At 35.5% G+C, this 23,844-nt stretch overlaps 1 pseudogene; it reads left to right on the top strand.

The window, feature by feature from the left end:
• Positions 1-576: 576 nt before the first annotated feature.
• Positions 577-1,771, top strand: LOC131763612 (ATP synthase subunit epsilon, mitochondrial-like; annotated as a pseudogene).
• The last annotated feature ends 22,073 nt before the right edge of the window (positions 1,772-23,844 follow it).

The following is a 23,844-nucleotide window of genomic DNA, read 5'->3' as shown; positions in this document are numbered from 1 at the left end:
AACTGCTGCTTCCACTGAGCTTTGCCTCAACATTCATATCCCTCTATTCTCCTAACCAGTGTATTCCTTATTATGAAGCAAAGGATACAGTCAGTGTGGTTGCATAAATATTCAATAAACAAATAAGGTCAATGACATCTTGCACTAAAATGGAAATAAAATACTGGCATATATGAAATAAGGTGGCAATTACACCTTAGTAACAGAGAAACAAACACTTTATACTTTTACACAAGACAATACAATTCATTCATTCATTCAACAAATGTATTTCAGTCACTGTACTAGACACCTGAGATAAATCAGAGGGGTGGGGGGAAGAACTACCTGATTTGAAGTTTATATTTTAATGGACTGAGGATAACTAAACGAGATAGATAGATGAGAGATAGATAGATATAGAGATACAGTATTCTAGAAGGTCATACATTCTGTAGGAAAAAAAATTGAACAAGAAAAAGGGAACCAAGGGGGCAAGCAAGGAGTTGGAGGTTGAAATTTTGAATAGGATGGTAAGGTAAGCCCCAATGAGAAAATGACAGGTGAGTAAAATCTTGAGGTGAGGGATTTAGTCTTATGGATATTCAGGTAGAGTGCAAAGTTTCTAAGGCTCCTGCAGCCTTCATTGAGAGCAAAGAGACCAGATGGCTGGAGAGGAGGGAGTTGGGGAGAATAGCAGGTGGAAAAGTCAGAGAGGTTCAGAGCAAGATTGAGTAGAACTTTGTGTGCCATTGGCTTTTTACTCAGTGAAATAGGAGCTGTTAATTATTTTGAAAAAGGAGGATGTGGACTAGTTTCCATTTTAAGAAAATGATTCTGGCTGCACTAGAGTAAATAGAATTCAAACGTAGAGGAATGGAAGCAGGAAGTCACGAGGTTATTGCAATAATCCAAATGAGAGTGGAGAAGTCTGAGACCATAGTGAATACAATGAGAAGTTGGATTCTGAATACACTTTGGATAAAGAGATGGATAGGATATGGGGAAAGATCGGAATTAAGGATAAATCCACAGGTTATAGTCCAAGAGACTACAGCAGGATAGAGATGTTATTAATTGAGATGTGGATGACTGGACGGATCAGGTTTTGGTGGGCAAACATCAAGAAAGCCAACACGTGGAAACTTCCATTCTATCAAGTCTGTGCTAAATGCCTTGCACAGGACCAATTGACAGGTATATAAGAGTGAACAAAACATAGTTCCAGCCCCCCTGAGAATTAACAGCCAAGTGGGCCAATTAATAAACAGATTGGGCACTCTCCATCTAAAAGGAAATTGTCTATGAGGGGCTAATGCCTACCTTCTCTAACATCACCAAATCTTGGAATGTGAAAACATAAAGGGTAAAAATGTGAGTTAAGTTTCAAACTAGATCTCTTGACCCGATCGGCAGCATACTTATGAAACTAATGGAATTCATTACTAATATTAAACAATAAAAAAGTATAACATGAAATTAACATACTAAATTTCCCCAAGTGCTCTATAGCCTTTATTTCATATATTCAAATATTACTGCAAGCTAACAATATCATTTCCCAAGGTAGGCTGCACACTGAGCTGACATTGACCTCATCTTTGCGATTCGGTGGGAGGGACTCCACTCTAATATCACGGTGGCATATTGGTGACAGGTTGGACTCATCTACCTCGGGTGCTCCCAGATCTGTGCAAAAGCAGTGAGAGATGCACTGAAGATAGAATTCAAAGCAAATGCCAAGAAGACTTCTGGCAGCAGCATAACAGTGATAAAAGTCATAAAGGAATAATCTGCCCTGATTTAACTTGAATACTACATTTTCAGAGTGAAGATGTGTGGGCACATGTTATGGCAGATTGAAAACGATCTCACTTCATGGGGGAAAAAAAAATACCTGTCTTTTTCATAGATTGACATTGCCAATAATTTGAAGTAAGGCTCAAAAAAATATCATTTCCCATATGTTTAAATAAATGTATGATACAAGAAAACATAATAAATGAAATTAAGACTGAGAAAATATTCCTCTCTTTGACGTTGATCAAGTTTTGCAGCCATAACTGTTTTCTGAAAACCTTAGACTGAATGAACTATGGGTTTGACAACAACTACTATTTTCTAAAACATAACATTTTTTTTATATTATGGAAGAAATCCAAGATTATAATACATATTTTGGAATGTAAGAAAAACACGAAAGAACTCCAAAACAGGAAAAATCATGTTTAATCTCTTCTTTCAGAGTTAACCTCTGCTAATATTTTGGTGTTTGTCCTAAGGTAACAGGAGTAAAAATGCATATTTTCAAGTAAATATAAACACACATACACACTTATGTTAACAATTATCAATTTCCCTCAGAGATGACTTGGAATAAAAGAAAGATGTATGTTATATATGCTACTATGTATAAAATAGATAACTAATCAGAACCTACTGTATAGCACAGGGAACTCTACTCAATGTTCTGTGGTGACCTAAATGGAAAGGAAATCTAAGAAAGAGTGAATATATGTATACGTATCACTGATTCACTTTGCTGCATAGCAGAAACTAACGCAACATTGTAAAGCAACCATACTCCAATAGAAATCAATTTTATAAAAGAAAGATATATGTGTTAGAACACATACTGATTAAAAAAGTTGATTGTTAAGTTAAAAAGAAAATAGACAAATGTTATTTTCAAAAACACATTTTAAGGAAGAGTATATCTCTAAAATTAAAAAAGATGTAATAGTCAAAATAATATTCAATCAAATGATATTCACTAGATGAATATTTTATTTTCTTACAAAATTTTGACACACATACTATGCATCAAGTGAAAGAAAATTCAGTGCTCTCTCTATATATCTTACTAGCATTGACTTTTTAGATAAGACCTTAAAATGTATACTTTACATTGATAATGTCATTTCTCCTAATTAAAATGCTATGGTTACTGTGTGTGTGTGTGTGTGTGTGTGTGTGTGTGTGTGTGCACATATGTGTATCCACTTGTTAAGTACTTCTTTCAGTCACTGGTATAATGCTAAGTGAAGAATGACACAAAATGATATTCATAACATCAAACATTATACAGAGCTTATGTGCCTAGCTCTCTTCTATTTGCTTTCCTGTTTATCAACTAATGTGAACCTCACAGCACATCAGTGAGCTAAATACAATTGCTACCACCACTTTACTAATGAGGAGAAATGAGTCACAAAGCGATGGAGTGTTTTAGCATAGCTTACCCTATAGTCACACAGATAGGAGGTGGTACTGGTTTTCACACCCTGGTTACTGGGCTTTAGAATGTGTGTCCTTAATGGTTATACTCTGCTGCTTCATATAGTTTCAGCCCATCAACTTCTGTTTTATTACATGAATAAGTATTTTTAATTATATTGGATAAGTATATATATAATTGCAAATAATCACCATTACTCTCAACTTAAAAAGCCTAATTTTTAGTCTAAATGTTCTCTGGGAACTTTTTTTCAGGCAACTTACATTTACCAATTTCATTTTACAATTATTCATCAAATTTACATTTCTAATTTTTTCATAAGGTCCCAGAAACTTTTCTCAGATTTTAGCACCTCCTGTTATTTTCCAGTATTTATAAAACCATGTTTTTCCCCCTCAGGCTTGTAAAATATGTTATTGTAATTCAGCTTTTCTAGTAACAAGTCACTGTATTAGCTGATCTGGTTCTATTGTGTTTCTTAAAAGACTGCTATGTGCTTAACACTACACTTGATATTGAAATAAATCAAAGTCATGGATCTTTCCCTGGAAGAATTTACAGTTTAGTTGAAAAATAGATAGCTTACCTTCACAAACAAAAACTGTCCATACCAGCGTTTCTCAGATTCTTTTCATGAAACACACAGTGATTTCACCAGGCTGGACATTCCAATGACTAAATATTGTGGATGATACACAATTCCTAATTCACTCACTAAAACTTTCACATTCTTTAAGTTTATATATATGTGTGTGTGTATATACATATATATGTATATATACATAAATGTATAAAGTTCTCTACATATTAGTGAATAAGAGTATTATGAGTACAAAAATAAATTTGAATCTCCCCAAATAATTTTTTTCTTCTTAGAGTATATCATGTTTTAGCTTTCCTGATTTTTGTTATTAGTAAGAAGTTACTTGTAACTATTGACATCATGGTTTAGAATAATATTTTTCATCTCATATAGTCTATGAGTACCCATATAGTTGTGGAAGGCTTTATTGAGAAGATGGGGTTTGAAGGATGTGTATCATTGGTATTCAGCTTTTAAATGACATTATATTATTATGTTACTATGGACTTTTACTTAAATGAATCATTCTCCTTGGATTCTGTTGTTTGCCTCAGGAACATTAAAACAACTTGTGTTTAGTTTCACCAAGATCCTATACTGAAGTGGTTATATAGTTCTGTATTCAAGATTGTACTGTATTGAATTGAATTAGTGTTTTTAGTATTTTTATCAACATAGCCTAGAAACAGCTTTAACTCTTCTGATGAGGACAGATACCTCACTGAAAAATATACTGGTGTTTATTTTTGCCACATACAAATAGTCAAATATACCTCCCCCTCTCTGTTCCCTGAATCTTATCTCTCAGCATCTCCAAAGAGTCTTACTCTCTATTGACAAGCAATTATTAACACCAGAAAACAATTTTAAGATAGTTTTCACTAAGAAGCACTCAACTATTTTTTAATAATCTCAATAGTTAAAAAATTTGTGTATCCTAATTAGCACAATGTTAAATAGCACACTTATTTCTTATTATAGAGAAAGCATTTGAAAATTACAATTTCCACAAAACCACCTTTTCTAATAAAATAAAATATTTTACTGTAATATTTTAATATTTCCACAAATAGAACATCTAAAGATTTTATGTCTATACCAAATTTTTTAAGCATATTTAGCAGTTATGTCCAAAGGCAAACCTAAAAAACCAACCAGATAATGTCTACAGGCTCTTCTTTCTGCAATGATTTAAAATCTGATTATGAAATATTTTATTGGCAGTTACATAAGTGACTAAGGCAGGTTTCTCGGCTGTTTTGTGTTAATGGAACATTTCCTAATTGTAGAATTTTCAGTGGATTTCTTGAAGGAATTAAAATATTTAAAGAATACTACATGGGCTTCCCATGGCACAGTAGTTGAAAATCTGCCTGCTAATGCAGGGGACATGGATTCGAGCCCTGGTCTGGGAAGATCCCACATGCCACAGAGCAACTAGGCCCGTGAGCCTTCACGTCTGGAGTCTGTGCTCCACAACAAGAGAGAACGCGATAGTGAGAGGCCCGCACACTGCGATGAAGAGAGGCCCCCACTTGCCACAACTAGAGAAAGCCCTCGCAAAGAAACGAAGACCCAACACAGCCAAAAATAAATAAATAAATTTTTTTAAAAAAAAAGAATACTATAGAAGGCAACACTGATTATCATGCAGTACAATCACCACAATCACTGAACAGTAACTGGTGCTGTGTTGTACAGAGCACTTCCCCTGGATGGACTTCAGCTCATGTCCTTGTTTGAACTGTCTCTGACCTGCCTGTTCTTTTATGTCCTCAGTGCAGCCACTGAATTTTGATCTTTCTTCCTACAGGGGCTCCGTGTACATAACCCTCTTACTTCTCATCCCCAACCAGTTATACCCTTCTGATGGCTGACTTATACCCATAGTATCTTTTAAATTTCAGTTGTAGTATAAGTGCATTTTAAACGTTGATCAATTTTGACAACATATTCATTAAATATTGTGGCTTTTGAACTAAGATATAACCTAAGGAATACACTGCTTTCTTAAACAGAGCTTTGTGGACAGTTACTGTTCACTCTATAAACATATCCAAAGTCTAAATGTAATCGGAATGTCACTTATAGATCTATTTTCTGTTACTCTAATTAACTTCATTTTTTACCCAGTTTAAGTTTTTCAGTGTTGAAACCTAATGACCAGATGACAGATTACTTCATGGCTAATACTTCCATAAATTTGTAAACTTGTGATATAAAGATTTGGATTCTAATTTACTAGAAAATAAGCCTTTGATCTTGGTGCTATGCTGGGCAGGGCTCCAGTCTTAAAATTTATGTAAGCCTCTATAAATGATTTGTGGATAACAAAACACAGTTTCAAATTTTCATGAGAGTCATAGGAAACCAACAAGAACAAAAGGTTTCTGTAATTCTTAATCATCTTCCTTATAAGATTATATCCAAAATCAATATTGTCTTTTCATTATTAATGCAGAATATATATTTTAAAAATAATGAAGTAGTGCAGTTTTATTCCTCAGTAGTCCCAGTCTCTTTACTTCATGTTTTTATTGGCAGCAGGTAACATAATAGTTTCAATTATATCTGGGGCAGTTAGAAATTGTACCACAATTTTAGGTTAATGTTTTTTAATTCATCTCAATAAATAGTTTTTAAGTGTCTCTCACATAAAATCTAGGTATAAAATATTACATAGAATAAAATGGGGAAAAATAGCTCTCTTCTCTAGGGCCTAACAGTATTATGTGGGCTTTAGGCCTAAATGATAAAACAGAGTTAGAATGCATGCTATTTATATTTATAGCTAAATTTCACATGATTGATTTAAAATTAAACTTCTTATATGTCAATCATGATTATATGAGGATAATATCAATTGCAATTATATCAGCAATGACTTGAAGTTAAATCTCTCATATTACCAGAAGATAATATTGTCTTCCTGAGAGGAGCAGGGATACCTTCATGAAGGTGGAATAATTTATGGTAGACATGGAAAAAAGGATTTCCAATTATAGAAGCAAGAACAAAAGGAGTAGAAGTGGGAAAGTATAGGGCATCTTATAAAATAAGAAGTTCACTTTTACTAGAGATGATGATACATGCAGTGCAGAAAAAGAGACTTTACCATTATGTTAAAGAAGTATTATTCCCATTCTTGAATTTAAATTTTGAAACAAAAATTGGTATTTAATTCCACAAACAATGGAAATCTGATTAGGTTTGAAAAAGAGCATGGTAGTGTTACAGTTGTGGTTAGAAACATAATTAGCCCAGTAATAATAAATATGCATTTCTAGAGTAAGGAGTTATAGCTGTCTATAGTTATAGATCTGCCAAGAGATTATCTTAATGATCCAGAAGAGAATTAATGAAGGCTTGAACTAATCTGGTGTCCGTAAGACTGGAAAGAAAGGAATGGCTTTTTGTACTTTTTGTACTTTTTGAAGAGATAGAATCTAAAGACAAGTAGCTAAATGCTGTGAAGATTTAAAGATAACCCTGAGGCACTTGTAATGTGTAGCTGAGAGAATTCTGCTAATATTACAGAATCGAGGAAGTCGGAAGCCAGAGCAGGTTGTGGGAAGAAGATAGGATGAATTTATCAGAAGGGCTGACAAGTATCCAGGTAGAGTTACGGAGAAAACTTTTGGAAATGCAGATCTGAAGCTCTAGAGAGAGATGGTTAGCAGTTAGATTCAGGAGTCAGCTCAACAAGGGTCCTGTTCAATCTATACCAACCTACTAACTTTCAAGCCTTGATTCAGTATTTCATAAAATCTTTTCAGTCAAACATTTATTACAGAGCTGTCCACACATTTTCCTTGTAGGATTTTTAACTATTTAAAATGGAAATTACATAATCTGTCTTAGTTCTGTGAATATTGTAATATCTTTGTTTGTGATCTTAAGATAGAGAAACTACGACCCCTTTCTCAAGTCACTGGGAGCTTTGGGGATTATGTGATTCTTAGGAACATGTTCTGTGCTCCTGCCCTCAGCCCCTAGCATAGGTAGTTGGTTCTGAGTAGGCTATTTAATGTATTTCCTAATTTATCAAATGTAAGCGGTAACCTCTACCTTTCATAAATGTGCATGATTATAAATGAGACAAGATGAAAGCATTACACAAATGTAAGGGGTGATTACCTCTATCTTGCATCCCCACATGAAAACTTCAGCCAACTGGATGGCGGTGACATTATATGCCCGCTGCCAGGCCTCACACAGGCTATGCTCAGAGTTCAGTAGATCAGGACATAGACATGATGGGTAGGTAGGAGTCATGATATTATTGGGCTTGTGGGCTTGGGCTGTGAGACTGGGCAAAGGAACAGTCACATGCACCTCAGTTTACTCCTCGATAAAACTCAGATGATGATAGAACATCTTCGTTAGGTGTTGCGACTTCTAAGCGCTCAGAAATATTACCTGTAGACTTTTTTTTTTTTTTTTTGAGGTACGCAGGCCTCTCACTGTTGTGGCCTCTCCCGTTGCGGAGCACAGACTCCTGATGCGCAGGCTCAGTGGCCATGGCTCACGGGCCCAGCCGCTCCGCGGCATGTGGGATCTTCCCGGACCAGGGCACGAACCCGTGTCCCCTGCATCGGCAGGCGAACTCTCAACCACTGCACCACCAGGGAAGCCCCCTGTAGACTATTATTGTAATGGGTTCAAATTTGCAGTCTCAAAGTTGGATTTGCAAAAGTGTAGTATTTATTTTCTTAAAAAAATTAAAGTTAACATAGCTCTGCAGCCTTTAAACCAGCTATTGGCAAATCTCTTATCAGTTCAAGGTAACAGTCACATCTGGTTTTAAAATGAATTCAATTCAGAATTTTGACTCAGTTAAAGTTTTTACACCTGTTGTTTTTGCAGTTCCTCATCTCTGATGCTTAATTGTAGTCCAGGAATCAGGTCAGGAATATCTGGTCCACATGCCCACATGTTGTCCTCTTTTCTTGCTGTCCTCCACTGTTGTATAACATGTTAATCTCATACCCATCATTGTGCACTGGCACCTGCTGCTGACACCCCCGATCCTTGTGGCCTCCAGTTAAGAAGTTCACGTAGTGCGTCTTCATTATATTCACCTTTATTTCTGGCTAAGTTATACAACAGTAACAAATAATACCCATCACGATAACTTATAACGACAAAGATTTATTTCTTCTTTGGGCTGCATATTCATTGAAGGTCATAGCAGTTCCACTCAATGTCAGTCTTTATTACATGATAGTCTGAAGGAGTGGTTCCTATCAAGGACTTGGTTGATCTTGTAGTAGAGAGATGGTGGAGCCATATAATGGATCATAAAGATTCTGCCAGAAAGTGCTCATATTACTTCCATTTACATCTCATTGACCAGAGGAAATCACAGGGCCAAGTCTTATTTCAATGGTTGCAGAACTACAATGTTCTACCAAGGAGGAACAGTAAATATTTTTAAATAATGGAATCTATCCCAACACACAAGGCTTCTTTGGGGCCCCCAGGTCACTGTCTGGCATATCCATTTCCTTCTCAGGCAGCCACATGCACTTTTCACAAGTATCTCTATACCAAGGAGAGGTGAGCAGAACACTAAATCTGCCCTCAGTTACATCAGCCTGGATACACCAGAGTGCAGACTTCCAGCTCTGGGAGGAGATACACAGCAACCTAATGTCAGATATACAAATACTTTTAAAGCTCAGTTTCTAATACAGTTCTGAACATAGTAAATACTCTGACAGACCTCCTCCTAACATTTGCAAGCGCTGAGGCAAGAATACACATGGAGGCTCCCATATCATATGTCTAAATATTTTAAAGTTATGACATGTTATGAAACTATTGTATCAAATATGCTCTAGCATTCCACCTTGACAAACAAATCCTTATTAAAACTGGGAAGGCTAGTTCCTCATCAGAACATGACAGAGTAAAATGAACCTGCCCAATCCCAGGACCCAGGCTCACTTTGATGGGCTTTTTCTTTTCACCTCCAGCTGTCTGTTACACTCAAAGAGACCTTACACCCATACATCAGGATATTCCAGCCAGCCATTCCATGTTTATCTATAGCCTCAATATCTAGGGTGGAATTCACCAGCAATCACTTGTTCTGCCTTTAGGAAGGCAGACTTTGGAAGAAGACTCACACAGACCTTGGAAACAATCTCAGTGACATTTGGGCTGGAAATTTAGGGACTCCAGAATGTGTAGAATGATCTAGAAGGGAGTACATGGGTTATGGATGAGCACATACCTTTTGAACCTAGGACCCCTCACCTATGGGGAGGAACATAGCTAGATGAGGGCCAAAGTAGGGCCCTTTAAATACATGGCATGGGTTGGGGTACCCTCTCTATCCCTTTTTCAGGATGCTAAGTCAGAATAAACTTTAGAGTGTATAAGCATAAATTACATCTATAACAAAGTGTATTTTCACATATTTATGTATGTCAGTAATAGAATCTAATCATTTAAAAGATTCTAACAGATCTTGTTTTAAGGCTATCCGTTCTTCTCATTTTTGTTAAGCTGCAGGCACTGATTCCAGTATAATCAACCTCACCTAATTTCTGAGCAAACCTGATCCAGTCAAGGATCATTTAAACAACCCTGTCCATTTTACAAAATACCTATTTCTTTTGGGAAAGAATTCCCTAAAATTTTCTTGTAAGTAATTATCTTTTTTAATATTTTTAAAAGACAGCATTATTTCCAAAATGTGTATCCTTTTAAGACCTCTATATCTACTATGTAAAGTAATAGGTATTTGTCTCTGCAAATAACACAACACAAATTCTGACTTTTGTCCAAGAACATGATACTAATTTATCAGCAGGATGTCTATGTCAGTGTTATGGATCACTAGAAACTTGTCTGCCTCCCTTGGCATGATCCCTTTTCTGTGAGAAAAGGGTGCCTTTCATACACAGTTGGCCAAAATTCAAGAGCCATGCCGATGGCCAGACAAATAGGTTTTGCTCTAGGTGAAATTAAATGAGACTCCAACTGTAGCCTCACTAACACCCAAACTTCAAGTTTTCTGCTTCCATCACTACATACAATTGGCTTAAATGAATCAGTGGCATTTATGATGAGGCTGTTAAGTCTTTCTTAGAAAAACACAGAGTGAAAACTCTTCACAAATGTGAGTTATAATTCTGCGTGGGTATAAGAATACCCTTTTTTTTCAGCTTGTCACTCTCTACAAAGGCAGTGTTTTAAAAAATTGCCAATGTGTTTTATTGTATGTGTATTTAATTTTTTTGATTCTCAAATGGGGAAAACATGGGGAAATTCCTACATGTAACCAAGCTGAAACAAGAAAGACAATTACTTTTCCCTAATGAAATGTTCTATTTCCTTAGTTTGCTGTTTCATTAATTTCTCAACTTCATTTTATGCTCAGCTAGATTTCAGTAGTTTTCCCTGAACACAACTTGAACAAAAGATGTTTAGATTAATTCAAAAAAATTATTGTGTATCTATGGTGTGAGAGGCACTTATCTATGAGCTGGGTAATGGTAAAAGACAATCCAGATTTGTACTGTCACGGAACTTTCATTTTAGACCTGGAGTGAGGCCAGATTAAAACAGGCAAAAAAAATAAGCAAATAAGAATTAAAATAGTGATAATTATGACCAAAAATATAGAAATGTTTCTATGACAGAGAACGATTAGGGGGAATATAACCTGTGGAGAGCTCTTTCTGAAGAGATAAGATTTGAACTGAGAACTTCTTTATGAGAAAGACGAAATAATGACTGTGAACATTTGGAGGAAAACTCAGCTACAAGTAACCATCAAGGACAACAGTCAAAAAAAAGGACCAGTTTGGTGTGTTCCAGGATTGGAAAGGAAGTCATTGTAATGGGTGCTTAATGAACAAAGGAAAGAGTAATAGAAATTGAGGAAGGCCCAATATCCAGGGGTCAAATTAATTTCAGTATCCTAGAGTATTGTAAGGTAAATTCTATTTTATTTTTAGTAGGGAGTCACTGGAAGGTTTTCAGCTAGAAAGTAATGTGATATAACATATAATTTTAGGAGATTATTTTGGTTGCTGACTGTAGAAGGTGTCAATATTTTGGGTCAGGGTATGAAGTAGTGGATGATAGGGTAGAAAAGAGTGAAAGCAGGGAATCAATTAAGAGACCATATAGTTTGCAGCCTGGATCCCTGACTTTAGACATTTCCATATAGAAAAAATATGACATCATCTAAACTCTTTGGCCACTCACTCTTCTTCTTGGCCTTTCACAATTTGTATCCCCCTTATTTCTTTGTCTCTCTTCCCCTTTATCTAAGATATGAAGTCACTTATACTTCCTGCAAACATTCAGAGCTCCACTTCTGACCCCCTATGTAGAGGAATGTGCAGAATTCTCCTCTGGTGATGATACCATGGCATGTAGTCATTGCACTTAGAGTTACCAGACCTTGATATCCAGATGAATGATAGCAGTATTTATAGAAGCTAGTCATTACTTTTCAGAAGTTGCTAAATATTCATAAGCATATCTATGATCCCATAATTTTAGATAATAGGCAGATGTATTTTGTTTTTGCCTCTTTCTGGCTTAGTTATTATAAGTTCTTAAACTGTAAGTGATGAGAAAAACAACTTCATGAACGTGGAAATTCTTTCAAGCTATGAAAAAGCAAAAAATCTATTTTTTTCTGGTATTTTTCCCCAACTTATTGGATGCTGGTAGCTGAGCAACATTAAGAAGATTAGAAACATGCATGGTCTTCTATTTAGTTTTCTGTCCTTATCATACATGTCTACTCTAATTTCTGGAACATCATTTTGTTGTCGGTTATTAATCTTTCTGAGGTGGAACAATTAGTGGTTTTGGTTCAGTCAATAACTTCCCTGGTATTAAAATGCTCTCTAAATGCAGTGACTCATGTATGTTCTTTAAGTTCATTTCTGGCTTGGTGTCTCAATCTCTCCCTTTGGAGGAGCCGTGGTGGGGGGCAAATCCATAGAACTGTTTATGAAAAAAGTTTCTGGATTTAGTGGATAGAGGGAAGTATTTCCCACTGCTGGGAGGTGTTGAGTGATTTCCACAATTCCTTTTTTCCAAAATCTCATTATTGTGATTTCTGTGCTTTCAAAGGATGGGTGTTCACAACAGAAATGAGGTTGTGGTTTAGACTGAAAAGAGCCATCAATAGGAAAAATATTACCATGTTTTCCAACAGATGCTCTCTCTGGCTCAAAGCTTGAGTCTATCAAATTATTGAAAGGAACATTTGTAACATCATGCCTCAGTGAGGGATAGAAGAAAAAAACAAACTCAGGTATCTTTATGAAATATTCCATGTATTTAGAATTAACTACTACATTTGGGTGAACCAAAAATTTAAAAGATGTGTTGCTAAAATTTAAAAGATGTGCTGAGATTTACTTGAACTACTGTCATAGTAGTCTTCTTCTTATCTTAAGACAGCTACCTTATTCTTAAGACTGAGTCCAAATAACCAAGCATTCACTTTATTTTCTTTAGGAGGTACCACCTTTGTTTTAAATTTAGCCACAGGTAATTCAGTTCATGTCAGTTCATGTAAACTTTGCACATTTAATGCTTAGCAGCCCACATCATCTTTGTTGCTACATGTTTCTTGACCAAATTTTAGGTATAGAAGAAAGTGATTTATTATTTCTATGGCTGAATATGTAGAATTCAACACAAATATTGTAATGGAATAATTGTGGACTATTTCCTGTATTAATGAAGTCATTTTCCATATTCTAAGCCAATTAATGCAGAAAATCCTAGACGCTGACTGTGGACTTGGGATCAATTTGCTTCTAGCAACCATTACTTCTACTTCAGTCCATGTCTTACCACAGAGGACCTTAAAGCAAGAAAATCAGTATCTGTAACTTACCAAATTTAAGTTCTTTGGAAACAATGAGCCAGGATAGCTAGGATTGTGCAGTGGTAAAAAACAACTCTAAAATCTCAGTGTCTCCAAGCAAGAAAAGCTTCATTCTTGCTCATGCTGCATGGCCACTGAAAGCAGGCAAGGGGTATCCTGCTCATTACTCATTATGGGATCAGACTGAATGAGAAGCCACCATTTTCCGCGCTGCCAGTTCCTGAGCTAACAGGAAAAGTGCTCTGCAAAGGGCAATTAAGGTGCTCTAGCTCAGAAATGACACACTCACAACTTATTGGTCAGAAGGAGTCACATGGCCCTAAAGGGCAGGGAGGGAGGGTTTGTGCCAGTTGCAGGAAATACAATTCTACAAATCTCCTAAAGGAAGAAGAATCAGAAATATTTTGATAAACATCAGAATGATTACCATCACTTCACAACTGGCCTTCCTTAAGGTTTTTTATGGACTTGTCCATTGCTCTTCAGATATTCTCGTTTCTTCAGATATCTCGTTTCTCACCAGGAATATAGGCTTGAGCTCACTGCTTCTTAAAGTTATCAAGCACCCAGCTAAGCCTTTTTTCTTCTGACTTCCCTTCTTTACCAGCTTTTCTGAGATGTGAAATTTACATACAATAAATGTGCATATTGAAAATGTACAATTTGATGTAACTTGACTTACATAAACACCAGTGAAACCACAGAATGAACATATCCATCATCCTCAAAAGTTTCCTGGTGCCCTTTTTTCATCCCTCCCTCGGGCTCTCCCCTCTCCCATCCTCAGACAATGAATGATTTCTGTCACTATAGATTTGTTCACATTGTCTACAATTTTACATAAAGAGAAACAAAAGTATGTACATTTTTTTGTCTGACTTCTTTCACTAAGCATAATTATTTTGAGATTTATCCATGTTATTGTGTGTATCAGTGGTTGATTCCTTTTTATTGCTGAATAGTATTTCACTAATTGAATACATCACATATACACATATGTACACATATACATATACACATATGCAATCACCTGTTGATGAACATGTGAATTGTTTCCAGATTTTAATATTACTAATAAATCTTCTATGGATTTTGTGTACCAGTCTTTGTATGAACACATTTTCATTGATTTTGTATAAATACCTACAATTGGAATGACTAGATCATATCGTGTGTATATATTTAACTCTTTAAGAAACTACAGGGCTTCCCTGGTGGCGCAGTGGTTGGGAGTCCGCCTGCCAGTGCAGGGGACGCGGGTTCGTGCTCCAGTCCGGGAGGATCCCACGTGCCGCGGAGCGGCTGGGCCCCTGAGCCATAGCCGCTGGGCCTGCGCGTCCGGAGCCTGTGCTCCGTGGCGGGAGAGGCCACAGGGGTGAGAGGCCTGCGTACGGCAAAAAAAAAAGGAACTACAAAACTGTTCTCCAAAGTGGTTTTACTATATCATATTCTCAAAAGCACTGTATGGGAGTTCTCGTTTCTATACTTTCTCACTAAACACTTGACGTTGTCAGATTCCATTTTAATATGTGTTTTCTGATATTTCCATGTGGATTTTGTTTCCGTTTACCTAATGACTAATGATGTTGAATATCTGGTTGTATGCCTATTTGCTATCTATATATTATTTTTGGTGAAGTATCTGTCCAAGTCTTTTGCCCTTTTTTATTTGAATGTTTTGTTTTCTTATTATTGAAAGATGGTTTTAAATGTTTTATTGTTGAAATAATTACAAATTTAAACAAACTTTAAAGAAATATACAAAGACATTGTTATTCTCAACCATTTGAGAGTAATTTGTCAACCTGATGTCCCATCACCTCCTACTATATTCTCTTTACTCCCCTCATTTCCTATAAACATGGTATTATCCTATACATCCACAATACCACCATCAAATCAAGAAATTAACAGTTATACATTATTACCATTTAATAGTCAGACCCAGTCAACTTTTGCCAATTGTTCCAATAATGACTTATAAAGCCTTATAAAAATCCAGTTCAGAATTTATGTTGCAAATAATTGTCATTTCTCTTTACTCTCCTTCATTCAGCAACATTTCTTCACTCTTTCTTAGGCTTTTAGGACCCTGACCCTTTTAAAGATTACACATCTGTTATTTTGTAGAATGCCCTTCAATTTAAGCCTAAATTCTGGTTATGAATTTTGACAGGAATATCTGAATATGATGAATTCTTTACATCAAATATTACTTTTTTTAAAAAACATCTTTATTGAGGTATAATTGACAAGCAATAAACTGTTCATATTTAAAGTATACAATTTGATAAGATTTGACCTATGTACACACCATTACCACAATCAAGATAAACATATCTGTAACTTTCCCAAAAGAATCCTTTTGTCATGCTTTATTCTAACCTTACTCTCCCATCCCCAGACAACAAGTGATTTGCTTTCTGTCACTGTAAATTAGTTTGTATTTTCTAGAATTATATATAAATGGAATCATACAGTATGCATTGTTTTTGCCTGGCTTCTTTCACTTGGCATAATTATTTTGAGATTCATCCACGTTTTAGCATGTATCAATATTTATTCCTTTTTTATTTTTAAGGAGTATTCTATTGCACGGTATACCATAGTTGTTGGCACTGTTGATGAACATTTGGGTTATTTCTATTTTTTGACTATTACAAATAAAGCTGCTGTGAACATTCTTGCACATGTCTTTGTGTGGACATATGCTTTTATTTCACTTGAGAAAATACTTTGGCACAAAATAACTGTAGGTGTACTCTTTAATAAATTCCCTAATATTTTTCCAAAGTGGTTGTGCCATTTTACATTTACTAGCATTGGATGAGATGTCCAGTTTGTTCATTTCCTCACCAGAACTTAGTAGGGTCAGACTTTTTAATTTTATCCATTCTAAACGGTGTGTAGTGATATCTTATTGTGGTTTCAGTTTGCAGTTCGCTAGTGACTAATAATCTTGAGAGTTTTTCATGTGCTTGTCATCTGTATATCATGAGCTCTTAACAAATCACTCAAAATATGCTCACTAGCAAAATTTCAATGCTATTTTCATAATGAAAATCTATGGTTCTGTGTCAAAATACCCTATCTTTTGGGGGGATGGGTGGGTTAAGATGTCTGTATTTTCTGTTTCAAACCATCAGTACTTGCCTCTCTACTGAATGGCTGAAAAGCTGGAACACCCTTCTGCTTGAGTCCTTCAAAAGCATAGTTATTCAAACATAGAAAGCCTTGAACATTTCCCTCAAATTATTTTGCATGGTGGTTACATCTTGTTGGTGTTTGTTTACCTTGGTGCTCAGAGATTACTGATTAGAAGCAGGCTGTTTCTCAGACACACAGAAGTAATAACAATATTTCACATGTACTTTATTGGCTTTCTTTCTCAAACAGTGTTTTTTTGTTTTTTTGGGTTTTTTTTAGTCAGGGATTTTTAACTTCCACAGAGATATTAAATTTCATGCTAGGTGCAAAGAAATGATTCTAGAAATAAAATATCTAATTAATGTTATATGTACTTTGGGATACAAATAATAGCATCTTAAATATGAACTGCCCGTTTCCTTTCTCTCCCTTGCACACAGCTCAACTACAATCCCAGTCACCCCTTGGAGTTAGGCGTGGTCATGTCTGATCAACTGAATAGGAAGAAACATAACATGTGCCACTTCTAGATCTGGCTCATAAAAACCCATCCCATGAGATCCTCAGCATTCTTTCACCTTCTGGAAGATCTTGTGACAAATATTGAAGATGGTAACTCAACAAGATGGAATACTGGGTACTGAAATCACCATTTGGAGGAGAACCACATATGCACCAGGAACACTATTTTGGTAGATTAGGCAAATCATGTCCATTGTTTTAAGACACTGAAATTTGGGAATATGCCTGTTACAGCAACAAGCATTGCTCTTAATAATACAGACGTCATTAGGGTCAGAAAGATATGCCAATAATATTTCTACATTTTTCTACTGATGTTCTTCCTCCTTGTCTGGACTTCAGCTTCTAGCTCTTGATGGAATACTGAAGCCCGCTGAGACAACAGAGCTTGGAGTTTAATTGAAAGGCATGACTACTGTGCAACAGTCCTTTTAATCAAGATGTTAAAAGGAAACTTTATTAAACTGTGATTGAATATATAAAATTAAGATGTAATGCATTTTAAATATATTAGTTCAAATTATAGAATATTAAATTAAGATTTAATATATTAAATTAAACACAGATCAAACTAGATTGAAAAAATACTTTTAAAAATCTCAAATACACCAGAGGAATTATTAACCATTTTATTTAAAACTAAAATTCTATCGAGTTCCAGAGCAATAAAATGAGACTATTGAAGGGAACCTAGCACATTGGGTATACAGCAGTTGTTCCACTAGGTAAATGAGATTATTAAAAGACCGAAGTGGAAATTTTGTTCTGGCTTAAACAGTGTGAGAATAAGAGCAATATGTAACAACATGTTGAATCCACCAGATCCCAGGAGATCCCAGTGGCAGTGCCAGCACTGATGGTAAGCACATGGCTCATCTTTTTAGAGCTGTTATCTTTTCCCACGCCCAGCATAAAAGCTTCTTGAAAGTGATTTTGTTGTTTGCACTTATATATTTTCATGAGACAGTCTGGCTCTCTACAGATATTGACCCCTGGGTCTAGTGAGAGACTTTTCACAGGGAAAAAAAAAATAGAGAGAACAAAATATCTTCAACCAAAAAAGTATCAACTGAAAAAAAAAAAGAAAAAGAAAAGAAAGAAATGACTTAAGATCCCATTTTTCATGTTTAATCCTGAAGATAAATGAATGCAAACGTATTTTTGTATTGAACTTAATAAGTGCCAGCACAAAACCCTTCAAATAAACGTTGCCTCATACAATTTTTATAATGGTCCTATAAGAAGAGTGTTATTTTTCCAATTATACAGATGCGGAAATTACATACCAGGGAGGATAAGACATTTTCCAGGGTGAAACAGCTAGAAAGTAACGTAACCAGACTCAAGATTTTACCTGTCATACTCCAAATCCCATACTCTTTCCATTACTGCAACTCTGTGTGTGTGTGGGGTGTGTGTGTGTGTGTGTGTGTGTGTGTGTGTGTGTGTGTCTATGCTGGATGACAACAGTGATCTCTATTTGCGGCTAAATTATTGTACATCCATGAAGGAAGTCAGGCAGTCTCCCAGATGACAAGTCGCTATGCATAATCATAAGGAATTAAGTGAAAGTACAGATGATAATAATAATAATAAATAATTCTAGCAGCTACTATTAATTAAGCATTTAATGATGTGAGACACAATGATAAATACTTTGCTTGCAATAGCTCGTTTGATTATCTGAACAACTTGTGAAATAAGCACTATCACTACCTCCATTTTATAGGTCAGAAGCCTGAGACTTAGCTTAAGAAACATCCCCAAGGCCACAAAGGTTTTAAGTCACAAGGCTGGATTCAAACTCAGAGTTGCCTGCACCTCCCTCCACCCAGTAAAGCAATCTCCATCGACTCTCTGTTTGGATATTTAGAGGGACTGAGATGAGAGAACTGTGGACCACCTTGGTTTCTACTCTAAACCACCTCAGGTGGCTCTTTCCGAAGTCTTAGAACCTATAAGCAACAACAGGCTGATGCCCATTGGGGGTCATTACCAGGCTGACATGAGGCTTTTGTCTTAATATCGAAATAAGCAATGAAAACATTGCTGGGTGACGTTACAAGTACCAGACAGGTGAATCAAGTCTGTTTTTGTCTAATATCTTTTTTTTGGCCATGCCTCGTGACTTGTGGGTCTCAGTTCCCCAACCAGGGATCGAGCCCAGGCCCAAGTCAGTGAAAGTGCCAAGTCCTAACCACTGGAGCTCCAGGGAACCACAATTTAATATCTCTACTTACTTCCTTTCACTCTTCAACCCATTGTAATCTGACTTCAGTCTTTTCCACTCCACCAAATCTTACCAATGACAACTAATTATTAAATTCCAGTGGCCTCGTTTTAGACCTCATTGCTTTTGGCTATATTGAACAAGTCAACCACCCTATACTCATCAATATTCTTTCCTGAATTGACTTCTAAACCATTCATTTTTCTTATGCTAACTATGTGGTAGTTAAGAACGTGCCCTCTAGAGCGTGATTCTTCCACTTACTAGTTGTGACTTTGGGCAAGTTATTTAATGGCCCATGTTTCATATTCTTACTCAGTAAAGTAGAGATGATTATATTACCTTCCCCATAGTCTGACATGACTAATCCTAGTCCAGCCAGGTCTTTTTTCTTCAGTTTTTCTATATTTGCTGAATCCCAGCCATGTCCCATGACATCATGCTTCTGAAAGTTTACTACTCTGAATCAGAATTGAGAGACTCATTGCCAAAATTTCACCATGTCTATCTGCACATTATCAAATATTGATCTTAGGGATGAAGGTCTATCAGTTGAATTTTTCTGGCACCATTAAATACTTTTCCTAATTTGTTACTCAAATATCCATAAAATGTTAAAATTTAAGGAAGTTTAATGTTTTGGTGCATGTGTAGCAAAATGTCTGCTGTAGCTGCCTGTTACCTGAGAAGGGCTTCGCTCTGTGCTGTAATGCACCTGCGAAAGAATATAACCTCTAGATTATGAAGGACATTCTTCCTATTTTCCTGAAGAAGACCAAGTTTAAACAAGTTCAAAGTGCTACACAACACACACACACACACACACACACACACAAAAAAAAAAAAAAAAAAAAAACTTTCCTCTAGTCAGGGTAAGTCAGTGAGTGAGTCATTGAGTTTATGCTACTTTACGGGACTAGCAAAGTTGCTACCCACCCAAATGTGTAATTTAACCATTTCATGCTTAATAAAGTAAGCCTATATTTGCACTGATCATTCACTGCACTTACACTACTTCTTTGTTCATTTGATACTTCCCTGTTCATACTTCAAAATCCTTTCCAATATCTCCATTTTAATAGTGTCTCTCCTGATCCAATCTGCACAATTATAGCAATTTGTATATAATAATAATAATAATAATAATAATATAATTCCATAATAACATCAAGTCCTGTGTGCCTAGTGAGGACCAAATCCTTATGACAAGCTTGTTAGGTGGGATCTATGTTTTACAGATGAGGAAATAGGCATTCAGTGAAACTGAGTAACTTGTGCAAAGCATACAGTTACATGCACAGAACTAAAATTTAAAACCCAGTCTCTCTGCCATTAGCTCACACATCCTCTTTTACTGCCATTCTTCCAACACTTTCTAATAAGTATTTCTCTCCTTGTCTATTTCACCTAATATTATGTAACCCCAATACCAGTCATCATTTTTTAAATTTCCATTTTTCCAACACAATATCTATTATATTATGAGTTTTAAAAATATTTATTGAATGAATGAGTCAACCAAATAGTAATCAAATGTCACATTTGTATTCAGCATATTTTGACAGTAAAGAATTAATGCCAAGAAAATGTGCTCTCAATTTCTAGTAGCTTACACTCTTCCAATTTAGTAGCAATATGGACCAGTGTAAAAATCACAGGAATAGATATTGGTACATTCAAATTTGTAATTCTGACTTTGCTAATACCAGGATTGAGAAAGTCATGCAATTTCCTGTTGCATGACTTCATGACTTCTTGAAAGCCAAAAGGTAATCAAAAAGCCAACTTCCCACTCTAACAATCTATACTGCCCTCTAGAAAGTCACTCTTTGATTGCAATACACAGTTCATATGTGTAAATCACTGGCATTTAGCAAAAAATGGCTTAAAGGCTTAAACAGATTCCACTTCAGGAAGCACAGGTTTATGAATCTGTTAAAATTTTTGAATGATTATGAGTAGCAGAAGGGATGATCTAGGCATTTGACTTCTGTTATTTTACTTCATCTTGAACCCTGAGCTTCAATATCCTCTCTTTATAATGGAGATTATGTGAAGATGTAAAAAAGTCCTGAGCAGGAATGGACACATAGTACGTGCTAGGAAAATGTCATTTTCTTTTCCCTTTCTGCCTCTAACCATTTCTCTTCCCACCTACAGACCTTTAATGTCTTTCTTGTTCATCTAGTCCATTACACACAGAACTGATCTTCAAAACACATTTATATTTAATAGAGCACCAGAAGTGATCAATCAAAACAGGTATCTGCTTCATTATTAGGGTGCTCTAACCATCTGCAGGACCTAGACATGTGTGTTCTGGTGGATTATTAAGGCTGGTCCAGATTATTTGATTCTCTCAGTCAGAAGTACAGCAACCTGAATTATTCAATTTGGGTTTTTCTAAAAATTCACTGGAAACACCAATTTCAACTTTTAGCATTATCCTATACTTGATACTTTCCTCTTCAACTTTTAGCATTATCCTATACTTGATACTTTCCTCAACATCAAATTTTAACATATTATTTCCTTTTAAAAATGAGAAGTAAACAGGAAAAAATGCTTCTTCAATGCAACCATGATGAACTAGTGAAATTTTCATCAAGTGCTTATATTGAACAAGGCATTATAAAATTCACTGCTAGAAAATATGAAAACAAGTGGAAGAAAAGAACCCTCAGAATCAGTAGTTTAATTCTACTGTAGTAAAATAAGAAATGTTAGCATCTACAAATTAAGATTGAGATGTAATTTAGTGAAATGAAATAGCTGTTAATGGTTCCCAATAACTTTAAGTACAGATTATTCAAATTTTGACTAACATCTCCAAGATCTGAAGTAAGACTTAAGTTCTTAAGATACATTTTTCTTAGCTACAACATTGTCAAGTAGGTTCTTAAACAGTGTAGATTATAATCCTCTTGATTGGTTGGAGATTGTATGTATGTGGCTCCTTAGATTTTAGTGTCATCCCACAAGATGTTGTTTTAAAATATTTAGACCAATTTGTCCAGGATATTTTTGTCCTGCTTCTCCATCCAATAATATAAAAACTAAGAGTATAGTTAAAGAACTCACCCAAAGACCATTTCTGATTATAACTCGAAGACATTTCACGTTTCTTGAGTAAAGAAATAATAGGGAAAATTAGTCACTAGTTGATCATAACTTGGCAGAAAATTGCTAAGTATACCAAAACTATATAAGAACAGAGAAAAAATATTATTAATGAAACATCACAAAATATCATGGTTCATTAGTCCTAACTTCCTCGTGTATAATGAACTGTAGGTTTTTACATAAATGGTTCATTTTATGCACACATTTTTTAAAAAATACCAAAAATCTTAATCAACAAATTCACTAAATACAATGAACAACTATTGAAAAAGTAATTTTAAAATATAGAAACTCCTTACTTGAAGATTACAATGTACAAAATATCTAAATTCAACCAAATTACTTACTATGTAACAGCTTTAATTTTTTTTTTTTTTTTCAGTACGCGGGCTTCTCACTGTTGTGGTCTCCTCTCCTGTTGCGGAGCACAGGCTCCAGATGCGCAGGCCCAGCGGCCATGGCTCACGGGCCTAGCCATTCCGCGACATGTGTGATCTTCCCGGACCGGGGCATGAACCCGTGTCCCCTGCATCGGCAGGCGGACTCTCAACCTCTGCGCCACCAGGGAAGCCCTAAGCTTTAATTTTAATTCTTGAATTTACTGAACTCAAGAAAGTATTTAGCAACCTGTTTATGTGTTATGTATGTTGTAATTACAGCTGTAAATGTATTCATAAGCACATTTATAAAAATTATAATGGCTTGTGTTTAGAATTTTTCATTTTGTTAAAGTTGCAAAAAGTAAAAAACTCTTGAAAGTGCAGTGTCTTTATATCTTAATTTTATCTTTCATTTCTTTGTTGTACTTAAGTAAGGATTTTTTTGGTGAAGTGATATCAAGATTTTCTTATTGCACAAGCTTCCATATGGCTGAGACCTTCTTAACTCTCTAAATTTAGATGTCATACACTTACTTAAACTATTAGATTTCTGATGTTGACATTAAAATTAAGTCAACAGTGGAATTTGTGTGTGAAAATATCCAGGTCTGGTCACACCAGCACCATCTTCTTAATTTGCTCATAAACAATAAGAGGAAAATAATTTATTAGATTCCCTTATATTTCTCTTTCTAATATTCTGTGTGTCTAAGTCATCTGAAATGAAATCAAATAAACAGTAAGTATTCTTCTAGCTACATCAAAATTAAA

This window comes from Kogia breviceps, chromosome 1, assembly GCF_026419965.1.
Source record: "Kogia breviceps isolate mKogBre1 chromosome 1, mKogBre1 haplotype 1, whole genome shotgun sequence".
Taxonomy (NCBI): Eukaryota; Metazoa; Chordata; class Mammalia; order Artiodactyla; family Physeteridae; genus Kogia; species Kogia breviceps.
This window is presented reverse-complemented; position numbering and strand designations above follow the sequence as displayed.